Raw genomic sequence first — 16,898 nt, forward strand, 5'->3', positions numbered from 1 at the left:
TGATGATGATTAAGATTGGTTTTTGGAGTCTTTTCGCTGATCTACTGTTAATGCACCACCTGCTGTGAACTAGTCCTTTTTCTTTCTGTAAAAAGTTTGCCTGGAAGAGATCGCTCTTAAGCGATGAGGCCGCCTATTGCTTACCTTGTAATTTTCTCTGTGTACCTGTTTTCTGTATCGCTTACTATTTCTGGTGTACAATAAAGAGTAATTGTATTGTATTGTATTGTACCTATTGTCTTTTTGTATTTTTTATATGAAACCCAAATTTTGTTATTTTTGTTACGGTCATCCCGTAAAAGCCATGTCGAAAATACAAACTGAAACAAAACTGAAACTGAAAAAATAGACCAGCGCTGGGAATCGAACCCAGGTCCTCGGCATTCCATGCCACTACACCACCACTGGAAAACTCCACTGCACTGATCCAGTACCTGGATTCGATTCCCAGCGCTGGTCTATTTTTCTGGTTTTTCTGTGCATCTATGTTTCAGTTTGTATTTTCGATATGGCGATGATGATGACTTTTTTTTACAAGGGTGGGGAGAGGCCACCAAGCTGGTCGCCTTATCTTAAAGCCTAGTTCTTTACTACATGCATCGTCACCATCTGGATGAATAGCGATCTACCACTATGTTTCTTTCGGCTCTTCCCGTCACGTATGTGGAATCAGCACTGTTTCCAGACAATTTAAGACGACCAGATGGCCTAGTGGTTAGAGAACCTGACTACGAAGCTTGAGGTCTCGGGTTCGATTCCCGTGTCGGGGCAGATATTTTTATGGAAAATACGAATGTTTGTTCTCGGGGTCTTGGTTGTTTAATATGTATTTAATTTAAGTATGTATCTATCTACATAATTATATTTATCCGATGCTTAGCCTATAACACAAGCTTTGCTAAGCTTACTTTGGGACTAGGTCAATTGGTGTGAATTGTCCCGTGATATCCATATCCATACTTATATTATAAATGCGAAAATGTGTGTGTTTGTGTGTATGTTTGTCGTTTGTCCGTCTTTCACGTCGAAACGGAGCGACGGATCGACGTGATTTTTGACATAGAGGTTGTTTATGAGCCAGTGACATAGGCTGCTTTTTATCCCGGAAAATTGCAGTTCCCGAGGGAACAGCGCGCGATAACCAAATACCACGCGTGCGGAGCCGCGGGAAAAATCTAGTTAAAATATATAAAAAATAAGGCAACACCGACTGACCTAGTCTCAAACTAAGCAAAGGATTTATACTTCCTTTAAAGACCGATAATAGACCAGTGACATCTTCTTGAGTTGTAGCTATTTAAGGACGGTGGCGATCGTTTTCCATTAGATACCTACCCGCTTCCTCGTTCATAAAAATAAACAAGTCAATCATGCATATGGCACGTTGCAAACCCGAATCTACATCTACAGCAGGGCTACTACGAAACTTGAAACTCGAAGTTCGTGTCGTGCGGTCCCCTGACACTTATACTATTTTATAAGAGAGCGAGAGGGACGGTACGATACGAACTTCGAGTTTCAAGTTTCGTGGTAGCCCTGATGGTCCACATCTTCGGTCTACCTAGTAGAATGTTTTTCTTGGTCTTACGTTGGATCGTAATTTACAATGGAGCCCGCATATTTCTGGTCTTGCTGGTAGATTGAGCTCTGCCGCCTATGCTGTACGAAGAATCAGACAATTTACCAACGTTGAAACTGCCCGGCTAGTTTATTTCAGTTATTTTCACAGCATAATGTCCTATGGTATGCTGATTTGGGGCAAGGCAGCCGACATAGAAACTATCTTCATTCTACAGAAGAGGGCAGTCCGGTCTATCTACAACCTTGGCTCCGAGATTCACTAAAAGAACGCTTCAAGGAGATAAACATCCTCACAGTAGCTTCACAGTATATACATGATGTGATATTGTATACACACAAGAATATCGAGTCCTTTAAAAAAGTGTCAGACGTACATGATATCAATACTCGTAATAAGCACAAGCTTGCCGTTCCAAAAATTCCGTTTACGGAAAGTAAGCAAATCTTTTGTGGGAAACTGTGTGAGATTTTACAATAAAGTTCCTGTAGAGCATGGAAAATTGCCACACAACTCTTTTAAAGAATACATAAAGAGTGCAACTTCTGAAGAAAGCTTACTTATAAGTTGAGGAGTACTTATGTGATGATGCGACATGGCCTAAACTGAAAGCCGATGAAAATTAGGATGTTGATGTGTGATGTGATGTATTCGTGTTTGTGTATGTGTGTGTTTTTATGTCGGTGTATAAATAAGTGTTGTGAAGTGTGACTTGGCAGTGTCCCGGCGCATTCGTGTCTAGTTTCTGGTTCTGTTGCCGTTGTCCACGTTGCAGAATTTAATTTAAAAATATTTATTGGTTGACATTTGGAGACCTTATACATCTCCATTTTCTTTATTTTAATAATTATTTTAAGTTTTGACATTGGAGGCTTTTTACACCTCTGAAGATTGTATAATTTGGTTAATTAAATTAGTTTACTTTGACATTCAGAGACTATATACATCTCTGAATTATTTAGATTAGGAATTTTATTTATTGTTAACTCAGGGACTTTCTACATCCCCTTGCTATATAGTAATTTTATTTAACTCAGGACTTTATACATCCCCTTGCTATATTTAAGGCTGTATATTGTTAAGCTTATGGATTTTAAACGTGTATATTTAGTTTAATTTCTAGTCACAGGCCCGCGACGTCGAAGCGCCCAAGACGATCCCATAGAGCTTATGGGAACGGAAGCAATACCAATGCACTCGGTACCGCTCTGCTTTCAGAGCATGACATGAGTTCGTGTGAGCTAACTTTGGGGGCGGCAGACGTGAGCTTGCCTTCGGAATCCAAAGTTTAATGGTTACTTGACCTGAATGTAAATTTCAGAATTAAATTATTATTATTATTATTATTTTTTTTTAATTTATGACGGTGGAAGCAGTCTACACACTTCCCACTGAACGTAGATTATAGTTAGAGTTTAGTTTTGTAACTAAGGGACCCCATACATCCCTGTATTATTATTATTAATTATTTTGTATTTTCTTTTATTTCATTGTATACTGTAGTTTTTTTAAGTATTTTATTTGTAATTATTTTATGTTGAAAAAAATGACTTTCTGCCAAGTTTCTTGCGGCGCATTCTTCTTGGCATGATGGTCTTTCCGAAGCGCTGGTAGTTTTAAAAAATGACGTGTAAAAGTGCCCATTGCGGCCTATTTACTGAATAAATGATTTTGATTTTTTTTTTTTTTTTTAGAAGTCCTGCGCGCCACTGCTCTGCTCGCGCCCCGACGAAACTAACACCGGCGCACAACTACCCGCATTTTCATCGACATTTTTATTGCCACTGTCAAATGTAGGGTAGCACACAACACTTTAGTCTGGCTAATGAAAGATGAACCTGCAAAACCGCGGAAAATTCAAAACAATTGCAGATGGTATCACTATAGAATAAGTAATACTACAAGTACAGAAAGCTTCTCTGCCGTACAAAAGTAACTATTAGGCATAAGAATCTCACCTACTTTATGCTTCTCTGTCTATCGCATGCCTATGGGAAAATAAGTAATTATTTAAAACGATATGTTGAACATAAAAAAGTTAATACGAATATTTTTGAGCAAAAGTGAATCTTAAAAACCACAATTGTATTAACCAGTTCCGAAAGGGATATTAGTATCAAAATATTTTGCCTTGCATACTACCCTACAAATACTACTAACCTACAAATTCGGGCACCGCATCTAAACACTCTTTTTTCTGTTTAAACATGGCTTCCCTCTCTGCTTGTTTTTGTTTGAATTCGCTTATCGTGGTTAAAATAATCTGTGGCACCACTTTTGATTGTTTCACCCATGTTTCAGCAGTAAATTTCCAAAAAACTCTCAATAAGTCACAGAATAGTTAATAGTACAAGCTCAAGTGTCTGTTTTCTTATTTAGAAAAATATGGCTCTGTCCATCGGAGGACAATTTTGCCAGTGTCTAGTAGGTGTTGCTTTGCCGTTATACGCTAAAAAAAGTCTATAAAACGAAATATGAGGTGGATGAACGATGACCCTGTTTTCTTATACTCTTCTTCTTCTTCTCTTTTAAAATATGGCTTTTCTGTCCTAATTAATAGGACAATTTCGCCAGTGTCAAGTTAAACTCTCTTTGAGAGGCACGTTGTACGGTGATTGTAGTTTTTGCAACTTGATAGTAATAAAATTCCAGAAACCACGTGGAGACCACTTGCGCATTAAAAAATGTTAGACACGAGAGCAATATAGGATTTGGGATCACTGTTCACTGTTAAGGTTAATCGCCGCATAAAACACTATCAAAATTATACTTCAACTAGCCCAAAGAAACAGAAATAGCAAAATCAGATATCGTCTACATCCGCCATGTTCGAATGCTACAAATCGAGTCTCTTTGGTCTGTTTGCCCATGACATTTGAATGATGTTGCCACTCAAATAAAAGCTGGGTTCAGCTTTCATTAGCCATACTTAACAACATCACTCTGTAAAGGCACGTTCACACCAACCGATGATATCTCACGGTAGTTCCATGTTCAAAATTCCAGTTGGATTAATACTCGCAGTAGCTTCTTTTTGTACTATCAAAGGAACTACACTGCGAATAATCCTTCCAATTCGTGGTCGTATCACACGAGAAATTCTCTCACCCAACGGTTATTCTGCGTTTTTTTAGCGTCTACGCATACCTACGAGTATGTAAAAAGGTTTTAGGCTAAATTCTTATCTGTGAAATTACATAAAGCCTCTAAAAACAATGTGATTCCCCTACGGGAAGGGCCGTTATTATTTCCCGATTTATTAGTTAGCGGTCCGGCTCCCTTTATTCCTACAGGATCTCTATGCGCGTTTTATTTTGAAAACGATTTTAGATAAGGGTTAGGATGGATGGTGCAAGCGATGAGAGTTTAGCGGAGAATAGGATTGCCTGGTTTAAAAACCGCTATTACTATTACTAATTAAGTAGATACCTAATTTTTAGCTGGGCTTTTGCTTATGTAGACCAATTATCTGGCAGTAGAACTGGAATTCCGGGATTTTGCTAAATTACCGTTGAAATTGTAGTTTTCATTGACATTCCGTGCCAAATTTCAAGTCATTACTTAGCGGTTAGCATTTTGGGATTTTAAATGGATTACATTGGAATATCGGGACAAAATGACCTAGGTATATGTTATTCTAGATATCCAGCTTTCTGCATATACATACAAACGTTGCAATGAGGGCTATCGCGTATGAATTCGCCACTAGAGGCGCTAGTGTAGCGTGAGGTCTCCGAAATGTCTAATCTCATAGTTTTTGGGTGAGCTACGCGGGTTTATTTATAATTAGAATAATTTTGTGAATATTTTGCAATATCTGAAATTAATTATGGCAAATATGCGTTCCGGGGCAATGAATGTCTGTGTTTTGAGACAGTTTTGTCTTTCGGAAACCTTTGTCCTCCCTTTTTTCCGAACAAAACGGGGACTATGCAACACTGTGGCATGCCCGACATTTATATGGTACGGTTTTAAGGTGTATTAAATATGATTTTAATCTAAACTTTGTTTTCACGCCCGTAATAACAGACTTTCAAAACCATACTTAAAAACCTCACGCAACAGTGCGCCATCTAGTGAGACAAAAAACGATAGCCCTCATTAAGTAAATGTTTGTAATTAGAGTATTTTAAAGTTACTGCGACCCCGTAAAAGGATCGCGAACCTACAGGGGCATTGAGCAATGACAGTGAGCGGAGGTGTACGATAGCGGGTGTGTCATACTTTATACTAGCCGTCACCCGCGACTTCGTCTGCGTTAATTTCGGTTTTAACTTTCCCGCGGGAACTTTACAATTTTCCGGGATAAAAGCTATCTTATATTCCCCGAGACTCAAACTATCTGTACACCGAATTTCATCTAAATCGGTTCAGCGGTTTAGACGTGATGAATTAACAAACAAACAAACAGACTTACAAACTTTCATATTTAGTATATTAGTGGGAAGTGGTATTTTGTCTGTTTATTTAAGTCTCATATGTATGATTAAATTTAATGTAGGTACACAATTGTCTTTTTTATTTATTTTTTGAGTATCTAATACTCTTTTTCTTTTTACTGTACATAATTTTGACTGTTTGCGTATCTTTATAAATTGTCATCTCTTAACGTTAGCTGGAAGCGATACCTTATATTAGGAGCTTATTAGCCTTTCTACTTCTGTCCGTGTATCGGTTTTCTTTGTGTTCGTGCAATAAAGAATTTACTTTAATTTTACTTTAATTTATTTGAATGTACTTATATATAACTTAACTTAATAAGGGCCACGGAGTTTTGAAATTAAAAATTTGCAAAATGAAACATTTGGGAAAAAAAATTGCGACGACATAATACAAAATCCTTTCCATTCAATTCAAACATATTTAGATAAAAACGCAAACGTATTTTTAATTTCATTTTATCTGATAAAATCAAGTGGTCCTTATTCTCTTTCGACTAGTAAGTATTACTATGTGCTGTCCTGCCTTATACTCAAGTGTGTAGATTATACGAGTATTTGAGGGTTGTGGGGTCAAACCAAATAACTTGATCCAATAATTTCAAAAAATTTCGAAGTAACATTTTTATAATAGGTGCTATCAGCCAAATATGTGGTCTACCACTCTAAATTTGATAATCGTTTGGATGTCACAAAACAATAATGCCATTAGACGTTGTCTGTCAACTTGAAAGTTCGACTTTAACGACATATTCATTTGATAGGAACGTGTTTAAAAATTGATAGACCACTTATTTGGCTGATGGTACTTAGTTTTTTTATTCATCACACACACACACACAAACATCACGCCTGTATCCCCAAATGAGGTAGGCAGAGCACACGAAATGTTACCGCTTCGGAGCCACTTTTAGCAGTTTTAGGTTTTAAGTTTGACAAAAACGGTACAATAGTGACAGGTTGCTAGCCTGTCGCCTACGGTATACCTTAACCTATATCCTCAGTCGCCTCTTACGACTTCCACGGAAGAAAGGAGAGGTGTTATTCTAACCCGACACCACACAGGTTTTTATTCATCAGTCAATTATTTTGACTTATCGGGTTTATCACCGCAACCCCCGAATGTAGACTTCTTGGCACCTATGACTTGCACCCTGCAGCTAAAGCTGGAGGAACGTGTGGGACGATCGATGTAGCCCCGAGGTATCGTTGCAAACACCAATGATGTTTTTTATGCCGGATTCTTTGTATACGAGCCTCAACTGAGTTATAATTTGCAAAGGATGCTGCTTTAAGTACTTAGTGAAATATTACAATAGTTTTTTGGACGGGATCCGTAAAGGTTCTGTTTATTGGCGTAAGAAACAAATTGGACATAAATAGTTTAGGTTTTTTTAAATAGCCTGTTAAAGTGTCCCACTGCTGGGCAAAGAACTCCCCTTCTTTCCGCCACTCAAGCTCCTGCCACTCTATTTGATGCGTTCAAGTCATACCGCCATCTTCTCTTCGGCCTGCCTCTGTTACGATGGCCATCCCACGGAACCCAATGGGTAGTCACCCGCGACCTTATGATAGTTAACCTTATGCAAAATATGCGTGTTCATGCAGTGGGTAGTAATTTGGGTCCATCGCTGTGAGTGCATGCGGCAGACATGACCAGCCCAGTCAAATAGTTTAGGTTGAAGTCATTTTTTGCTTCTCCTTCTCTCTTTATTTCTTTTTTCTATTTTCTTCTTTTTTTTGCTTTTGTGAAGTATTGCGGTCCAGCTATGCATAGCCGCTCCTGCATTGAATATTTTGCAGTTGTACGGTCAAGGAATTTAATTCATTACCCACTATGGAACCTTTTCAAAGGAAAAGTCATTACGACTTCCCTTGTTAATTAATGCGATGTCCCTATGACGTTTACTGTGAAAGGGTTCCACGGTGGCTCATGAAGTAAAGTCCTTGACCGTAGAGTTAATTTTCTCGCCTTCCTTTCTGTGTTCCCTTCTTTCGCAAACAGAAATTGCATAGAATTTAGTTTCACAGAAAATGTTTCTAAATAAGGCGAAATTAATCTAAGTGCTTCTGAATCAGAGTTTTTAATACCATTAACCAGTAACATCAAAACACAGTTTTAATAAAAACCATTTAATTTCAATCCGGAACCAGATTAATGTTCGATTAACTGTTAAATTTGATTTTTAGTAGCTTTGAAATATATAATTTAATAGTAGTCAATTGTGTTGGCTAACCAGTGGCGTTCAAGTGCAGTATTACCGTATAAAATCTATGGAGGACTCGAGTTTTAAAAGCTCATAAAATGTAGGTATGGTATGGTAATCTAATGGTATCACATATACAGTCATCGATAAATAAATAAAAACGAAGTCCGGTAGTCTGGAACCTTGTATAACAATCATCATCATCATCATCATCATCTCAGCCGTAGGACGTCCACTGTTGGACTCCAGTTGCTTCGTTTGGCAGCGGCCTGCATCCACCGTGAACCCGCGGCTTTAACCAGGTCATCCGTCCATCTTGTTGGTGGACGTCCTAAGCTGTGCTTGCCGATCCGCGGTCTCCACTCGACATATAACAATATTAAATAACTAATACTGAATTACAACCATAACTTAGGCAGTCTTGCAGGAAAAAAAACTAGATTTAGTAGTTAATCCAGGCTTAAGCTTGACAGTTCCATACAATTTGACACTACTAAACTGAGCTTAACGCTAACTCGAGATTTATGTGTTTACTGCAAGTGGGCCTTAATATTGAATATCTACACGAGTAAAATGTTTTTACAAGCTTTTATTTAACTATTGCCTGTTTGTAGTTGTGGCGTCAAATTTTGAAAATTAATTTTGACCTACTTCTAGTGGTAGGATTGATTTGAAATTTGGTATACAGTATTCAAAGACAATGCAAGTAAGTATAGTCAACAAAACGTAAATACAACCAGCAAAAAAAGCGTGTATTAAAATGACATTTTTAACGGTAATTTCCTATAAAATCTACTACCTATGACCTCTCAAGCAGATGATTGTGGATGTGCATGTAGTGAGAAATTACATTTGAAACTGACCATGTGAAAGAAAACGTCGAAACCTGCACATACCTGCGAAAAAAAACTATGATGTGTGTGAAGTTCCCAGCCTGTAGAAGGCTCGAGTGGGAACTATGATTCAAGCCAGTATTTTGAGAGGCGACCTGTGCCCAGCAGTGTGACGTAGATATACAGGCCGGTGACGAGGGGCACGTATCTAAATATCTAAAATTGAAAATATCGATAGTTAAAACGGTCGAAACTAATGTAACCTAACCACTTGTGATATTTTGACCGTCGAATTTTTACAAGCTTTTATATAGTGTCACCTGTCCCGTTGTCTGTCTGTCTATCTGTAATCAAATCTTGCAAGTTAAATTTGACCAACTTCCAGTAGTCAGATTGACTTGAAATTTGGAGTAGGTACTTATGTAAATCACGTGACAATACAATAATCTGCTAGTCACATCTTGGTAATCCGGCCAGGATCGTCTCCGTAGGAAGGAACTCTTCAACGGTTAATAGCATCGACTCGAGGTATGCAAATGTAGTTTAGGTGACAATGCAAGTAGCAAAAAAAGCTTGTATTAAAAATGAAGTTTTTACCAAAAACTTATTAACTTTAGATATATTAATTTTCGATGTTCAGATATGTCCCCGTGACGAGGTCAAAGCTTGCTGTGTTCGTATCTGATAAATACTGCACCGCATTCATTCTTAAAAATAAACATGGCGACTAGATAATTAACCCTTAAACATGCAAATGGTATACTTCAGAGAGATGACCGGCGGTTTTCTAACTTTTCACTTAAGGGTTTTTTCGATGGGAGACCCCCCCCTCCCCGGGGGAGGGTCTGCCTCAACAAATACACGAAACTGGGCAGAGGTCACTAATTCGATTCAGATCTGAATTCTATACGTGTGTACTCGTGTGTGTGTGATAGCGGAGGCGTTTTCAGGCTTATAATTTAATACGTTTTGTTTGTATTGTCGTATTTGTGGATATAAAAACGGCATGGTGGTGTAGAGCGTAGTGGGTTCGAGCCCGGATGCACCACTGCAGGTAATGTTCGAAATTCATGTCCGAAATTACAATAATATCAATAGGTATAAATATCGCGGGACATTTGATATCAATTGAGCTAGTCCCAAAGTAAGACAAATGGCAAATAGCATACATAGTTAAATAAATATTAAACACCCGAGACGTGGGTACAATTCGTATTTTCAACCGACTTCAAAAAAGGAGGAGATTCTCAATTCGTATGTTTGTTTTTTTTTAATGTTTGTTACGCGTTAACTCCAACAAATTGTGGGCCGAATTTCAAAGTTTTTTTTTTGTTCTTAAGGGTATAGTACTTACGAGGTGGTCCCATTGTAACCAACTCAGGATCTGATGATGGGATCTTAGAGAAATCGAGGGAAATCTCAAGTTTTAAATGCACAACTAAAGCGATTTTGGCATTTTTAACACCAAGACAATTATTTACATTCAGAAAGTATCATTTGGTGAACTGGACCTGATGAAGAAGGCCGTTGGTACCGGTACCTACTCTTATAAAATAATATAACTATGTTGTGTTTGTTAATATGTAGTATGTGTGAGGTAGACGACTACATAGTTCCACTCCTGCTGTCTCATGCTGAGGCACCGATTTCAAACTAGTTGAAAATTATTTTCAAGGTTTTTGTAGTCGGTTCCATTTTTTGTAAAGTAATGTTTTTTCATAAATAATAAAATTACCCCGATTGGGAATCGAACCCGGAACCTCAAGCTAGTCTGCCGCCGTATTGTCTAACGTGCTGACGTTCGCGATCGCATTCGCCATCCCTTTCTACCTGCGTCTTATAATGTGTAACAGAAAGAAGTGGTGAAAACGATTGTTATTCCAAGTGTGTTGGACAATAAGGCCTCTGGTTCTCTATCCACTTCTCCGGTCGTCAATAGTAACGCTGCTAAACTATACTAACGCCATCTAGCGATTTCGACCCAACCAGAGTTTCATTATTATCCCGTTTCTTCCTTCCTACCGTCCATTATAATTCATCCAGTTCACACAACCTCAAAATTTCATGCTAGCAACACTTACAAGTGTAACAAAACGAGTACTTCGAATAGCCCCGAAGGCCAGGCAGCCCTTGGAAGGGGTCATTGTCCTAGGCACCCGAAATTCGAAAGCGCTAAAAACATTTTTCAAAATGGCCGCTGAGACCTGTTGCCCATGTAACATTACTCTATGCCAGGGATCCAGAACCTTTGTATTTGGGGTCGCGATTTCCTTAAAATAAAATTGATATTTATTTACTTTCTACGTTTTTGTCATGTAGTGAGAATGTTATGCTTTACATGTATCGGATCATTTATTTGCTTACAGTGTTTTGCAGTAAAAATACCTAAGTACATGATATGTTGTATTGATTGTTTACCTTATCTCTATTGAAAAAAAAAACACAAAGTACTAATGTTGAGTAGGTACCTAGTGAAAAAACACTAGGTACCTATTTTGACATTGTCTTCATTTCTTAATTTTGAGTTACCTGAATGCAATTCTGAAAGGGTAATTTTTTATTTATTTAATGTACACACAGATTTAATTAGAGGTTGTTATTTTCACGTCACTCACATGCTTAGTAATCCTCTCTCAAAAACAATAACAAATGGAAGGTCGCTTAACAACATGTACAACCTTATGTTTATAAAAACAAAACAGTTTACCTGCTAAACAAATTTCAAATGAAAACAAGCAAAAGCATCCAAAAGTACCTAACCTAACCAAATACTGTTTGTGTTTTGAAACTTTGTTGTCTTCGAATTATTAAATATCTAGCCTTTACTGGCTACTTCGTACGCATAAACCATTAGGAACTAGCAGCTGATTTGCAATATCGACACTTTACAAAATATCTCCAGGGACATTCATATTTTACATCAAGATGTAAAGCGTTGCATAAAAAACACCCGCGCCTATTTTTATTTTTCTAATCCTAGTAGTCCAAGTATCTAAATTTTATCCCAATTATTTGGGCATTTGGAGAAACTGTATGCTTTATTCAAGACGTCCATCGACGATCTACGTAATAAAATTTTGTTTGCATTTCTTTTGCGTATCTTTTGACTGCGTAGACCCAGAATTTTGATTTTACACAGCTCCAAGGGGTAACAGACCTGTGTATTTGATATTTATTACAACTGAATACTTCCTCGCGTTCTTGAGAAAAAGGATATTGAGAGATGGACAAACGGACAACAAAGTGTTTCTATAAGGGTTCTGTTTTGAAAGATCGTGTTCTATAAATATCATAATATTTCACCTATTTTGAAAAACTCGCGAAGTCTTAGCTCACAGAGCTTCTCGTAAGTAAAAAGCTATTTTATAACTTAACTAAAACAAAGTAACATCTTTTAAAAGAGCCAAAAATTCACAATCCCTGCGCCAAGGGTCTCGAGCCAGTTGAATTTCGCCTACGCACACACGCGCATGCACACTCGCCTGCATCTTGCACTAATATGCACCTGTACAAGGAACGAATTCGGGACTAGTTTTGGGTAGCGCTAACCGGATTGCACCAGTTTTGGGGCAAGCTTGTTGCTAGATTTTCGGAAGGTTATTTACAAAATTTTATTACTTCAGAACCTAACCTAACCGAGTCGGTTTTGCCCCGACCCTGTTCACTTGACATCATTTTATGAATTAAATTCGGGCTTTGTTCCGCTTAGGTACCTTGATTTTCGTCTCGTGATCATGGCGCATCCAACTGTACCGAAATATCGAGCTTCTCTAAAATCAAGGTACGCGGAACAAAACCCGACGAGCCCGATTCAATTCATAAATTTAGTAATGAACGCGATAGTTAAAATTGTATGTAAGTAGTTAAAAATCTTATGCATATATTTCAATTAAACAGATTCTATTAATATGCCAAATCCGTTATGTGAATTCATAGTAGGACAATTAATGTTGTGCAAAATACAGACCCATGTAGCCTAGCAGTGACTCGAGTTTTCTAAAGTTTAACATGACGTCATTGATGAGAATTATGACAAAGTTTGTGTTTACTAACTCTAAGAATTTGTAACCTTAGATTTAGGTACTAGAAATACTAAATCTATCACTCTTTGGGTTGTCTGACGATGACGACGATTTTCGGGAATTCCCATGGGAATTTATAATAAAATCCCAAAATTTTAGACTGGCAGATCGAAATGGTCTACGTACGCGATTGAAGGCGAGTAAACAGTGGTGAGTGGTAGGCGGGTAATAGGTATGTATTTTGTTTCTTTTCTTTTGTACAATAAAGAGTTTACGTACATATATACGTTTAGACGACCAGATGGCCTAGTGGTTAGAGAACCTGACTAGGAAGCTTGAGGTCCCGGGTTCGATTCCCGTGTCGGGGCAGATATTTGTATGGAAAATACGAATGTTTGTTTTCGGGTCTTGGGTGTTTAATATGTATTTAAGTATTTATATATACCTATATAATTATATTTATCCGTTGCTTAGTACCCATAACACAAGCTTTGCTCAGCTTACTTTGGGATTAGGTCAATTGGTGTGAATTGTCCCGTGATATTTATTTATTTATTTATTATACATACATACATAAACTGATAAAAATAAACTATGTAACAAATTATAACTGTATCAGTACATTTCAAATAGACACGTAACGGCCTTTGCACATATATACTCAGAAGCACAAAATTTGGCCCGCTCTACAAACAAAATTACCTATTTCTCCATACATTTGGGGTCCAGATTTTTTGCCGCTCAGTATATTATGGCATTTTTAGGGTTCCGGAGCCAAAATAGCAAAAATGGAACCCTTATAGTTTCGTCAAGTCCGTCTGTCTGTCTGCCTGTATGTCCGTCCGTATGTCACAGGCACGTGTCCGTATGTACTCGAAAACTACAAGATGTATATCAATGAAATTTGGAGTGATGATGGTGATGATGTCTTGTGGAAGCCGCTATTAAGTTTGTAGTTAAATTACAAAAATAAATATTTATAGGGGGGGGGGGGCACTCCATATACACGTAACAGAAATTTAAAAAAAATTTTTTTACTCGCATTTACGTGTGTGTGGTTTTCAGCTCTTTTGAAATGATATTAAGGTTTCTCAAAAAAACTTTTGATTAAGTGAAGATTTTCGGAAATAATCGCTCCCAAAGTAGCAGAAGTTGTGTCTCCCCCCACCCCTCTATCTTGTAAACCGTTAGTCCAAAAAATATGCAAAAAATATTGAAAGGTAACGCTTAATAAATACTTTCAACGAAAATTGGTTTTAACATGATCGGGTATACCATTTTTGAGTTATGGCCGAAAAACTGCGCTTTTCAACAAAAGGACTTGTAATGGCTACGGAACCCTATTTTGGGCGTGTCCGACACGCTCTTGTTTAATTGTGCCGTCGATGCGCGTTTGAATTAATACAAACGCGATACGCACGCGAATTGTATGGCTGCTGTATGGAAAAAAACACGCTGCCCTCCCGCGTTTCTAAAACGCGTTGTGCAAAGACTCTTGAAGCCAAATTTAGGCCTGGAAGAAAAATTATACATTTTTTTACATTGCACTCGATTTTGATTGCTTCATGGTTGCACAACATTTTCAAAAATGCTACAAACTTCTAGGAAGTTTCTGGAAACATTCAGAATAGAATAGAATAGAATAGAATAGAAAACATTTATTCACATTCACAAAGACACACAAATACAACCAAACTAAAAAACAACAACAGCAAACACAAATAAAACAAAAAAAAAGAAAAACAAAAAATTAAAATATATGATTATGTGTGTCCTCGCAAAAGTGAAACGGTCGCTGACTCAGCATTATGCTGAGGCGTTAAACGCCTGCAGCGCTGATATTCTGTCAGAACCGTCTGTGACTCGCGGAATGATACACAAATATACTCACATAAATAAAATTAAGACATATAAATATATTTTATTATTCAGGAAAATTAAAAGTAATTTTTTCCCGAGGAATTTTTTATAAGTCTTTTATGAATATTATTGACAGGTATCTGTAAACAAGGCAGGCTGTTGAAGTAACTAATAGAGCTTTTTTAGGGTTCCGGAGCCAAAATGGCAAAAACGGAACCCTTATAGTTTCAGACATGGGTCTGTCTGTCTGTCTGTCTGTCCGTCCGTCTGCGGCTTTGCTCAGGGACTATCAATGCTAGAAAGCTGTAATTTTGCACGGATATATGTATATGTAAAGTATGCCGACAAAATGGTACAATAAAAAATTAAAAAAAAAATTTTTTTATGGTAGGTACCTCCCATAGACGTAGTGTGGACATTTTTTTTCACATCCAACCCTATAGTGTGAGGTATCGATGGATAGGTCATTTAAAACCATTAGGGTTTGCTAAGACGATTCAGTGATTTGTTTGCGAAATATTCAACTTTAAAGTGCAAATTTTAAGTAAAATCGAGAGGTAGGTGGAAAAAAATGAAAAAAAATCAGATTGGTAGTAGTATGTATATCAAACTTACAAGAAAAACTATAACGGTTAAGTTTGCTTGAGAATTATTAGTAGTTTAAGAGCAGCATAATGTATAAAATATACCTAAACTTGGAAGTTTCCTTATAAAATACGAAATCCTTAGAAAAAAATACTTAATTTTTTCGGAACCCTATTTTGGGCGTGTCCGACACGCTCTTGACTGTTTTTTTAGTGAGCTAAACTTCATTTCTGGGAAGTATCCACATAAAATTTCGTAACTTTTAAAAACTTTTTGGTGTACTGCTAGTAGTACGACGATCGTGAGTATAATTAAAGCATTTCTGAGCGGCCATTTAAAATTAGATATTTTAGGGGCACGAAGCCATGTTGCATTGGACGTGGTCAGCCAAGCATGAGTTAGATTAGGTTAGGGTTATCAGATAAAAATTTAAAAGTCCAAAGTGCGGTGCACCGCAGCTCATGCTGAGTATGGCTCTACCTGTGCTTTTTGGCACTACTGAAAATCAAAATGTAGTTTTTTTGTTTAACTTGTTACTGGCTTATTTATCACGTAATTAAGTGTAAATTTTTGGCCAACTATTTTTTTTCTCAAATTTTCCTCCTTTTCGATTTCTTTTTAAAATGCTCCACACAACTGTTAGACACTACGTGTATAAAAAAAACAGTTTTGTACCTGTTTAATAAAAAAGTAGTAACTACACTATAGTACTTACACTATATTTTAGATTTTTTTTAAGAATCCTTATATTTGATGGGACCCAGATGTAATCCTGAAAAGAGTTTAAAATCCTGAGATTCCAGAATAAATTGTAAGATACCTAACCCTGGATGCAGTTCGTGTTGTTTTTATTCGTGATGCCGATTATGGACGAAGGCGTTTTTAGTCGCTTGTAATATATATATTTGTCAATATTAATATTGGACGATCAACTTTATACCGGGGCCTATAACAGGAGCAAATAGCTAAAACATTGATTGTACATGTCAAAATGAACGACGTTAGTTCGGCGATTGTTAAAAACATACATGGTAAGTATGTCAACAAAGCCGGCTATGCACTATAACCTTTTGACTGCATTACAAGAATTTAAAGCTGGTTGCGATTCTGAATGGGTCCCGACTCCCACTGTTGAGCTTTAAGTACATAGCATATTCTAGAGTTATTTTTCTTTTTAGTTTTTTTTTGGCAGTTTGGTTTTTAATCTTTTAAACTTTTGTGCCTTGCTTGTCCGAGATCATCCATGTACACTAGTGCGTTTGTGCGTCTCATACTTAGATATGTTTTCATGCAGAATCCACCCTCCTCTCTTCTTGATGATTAAAAGAAAAAGAAGATTGATTTAATTGCCAACATGAACAATACAGGATAGG

The sequence above is a fragment of the Choristoneura fumiferana genome, chromosome 17, assembly GCF_025370935.1.
Source record: "Choristoneura fumiferana chromosome 17, NRCan_CFum_1, whole genome shotgun sequence".
In the NCBI taxonomy this organism is placed as follows: Eukaryota; Metazoa; Arthropoda; class Insecta; order Lepidoptera; family Tortricidae; genus Choristoneura; species Choristoneura fumiferana.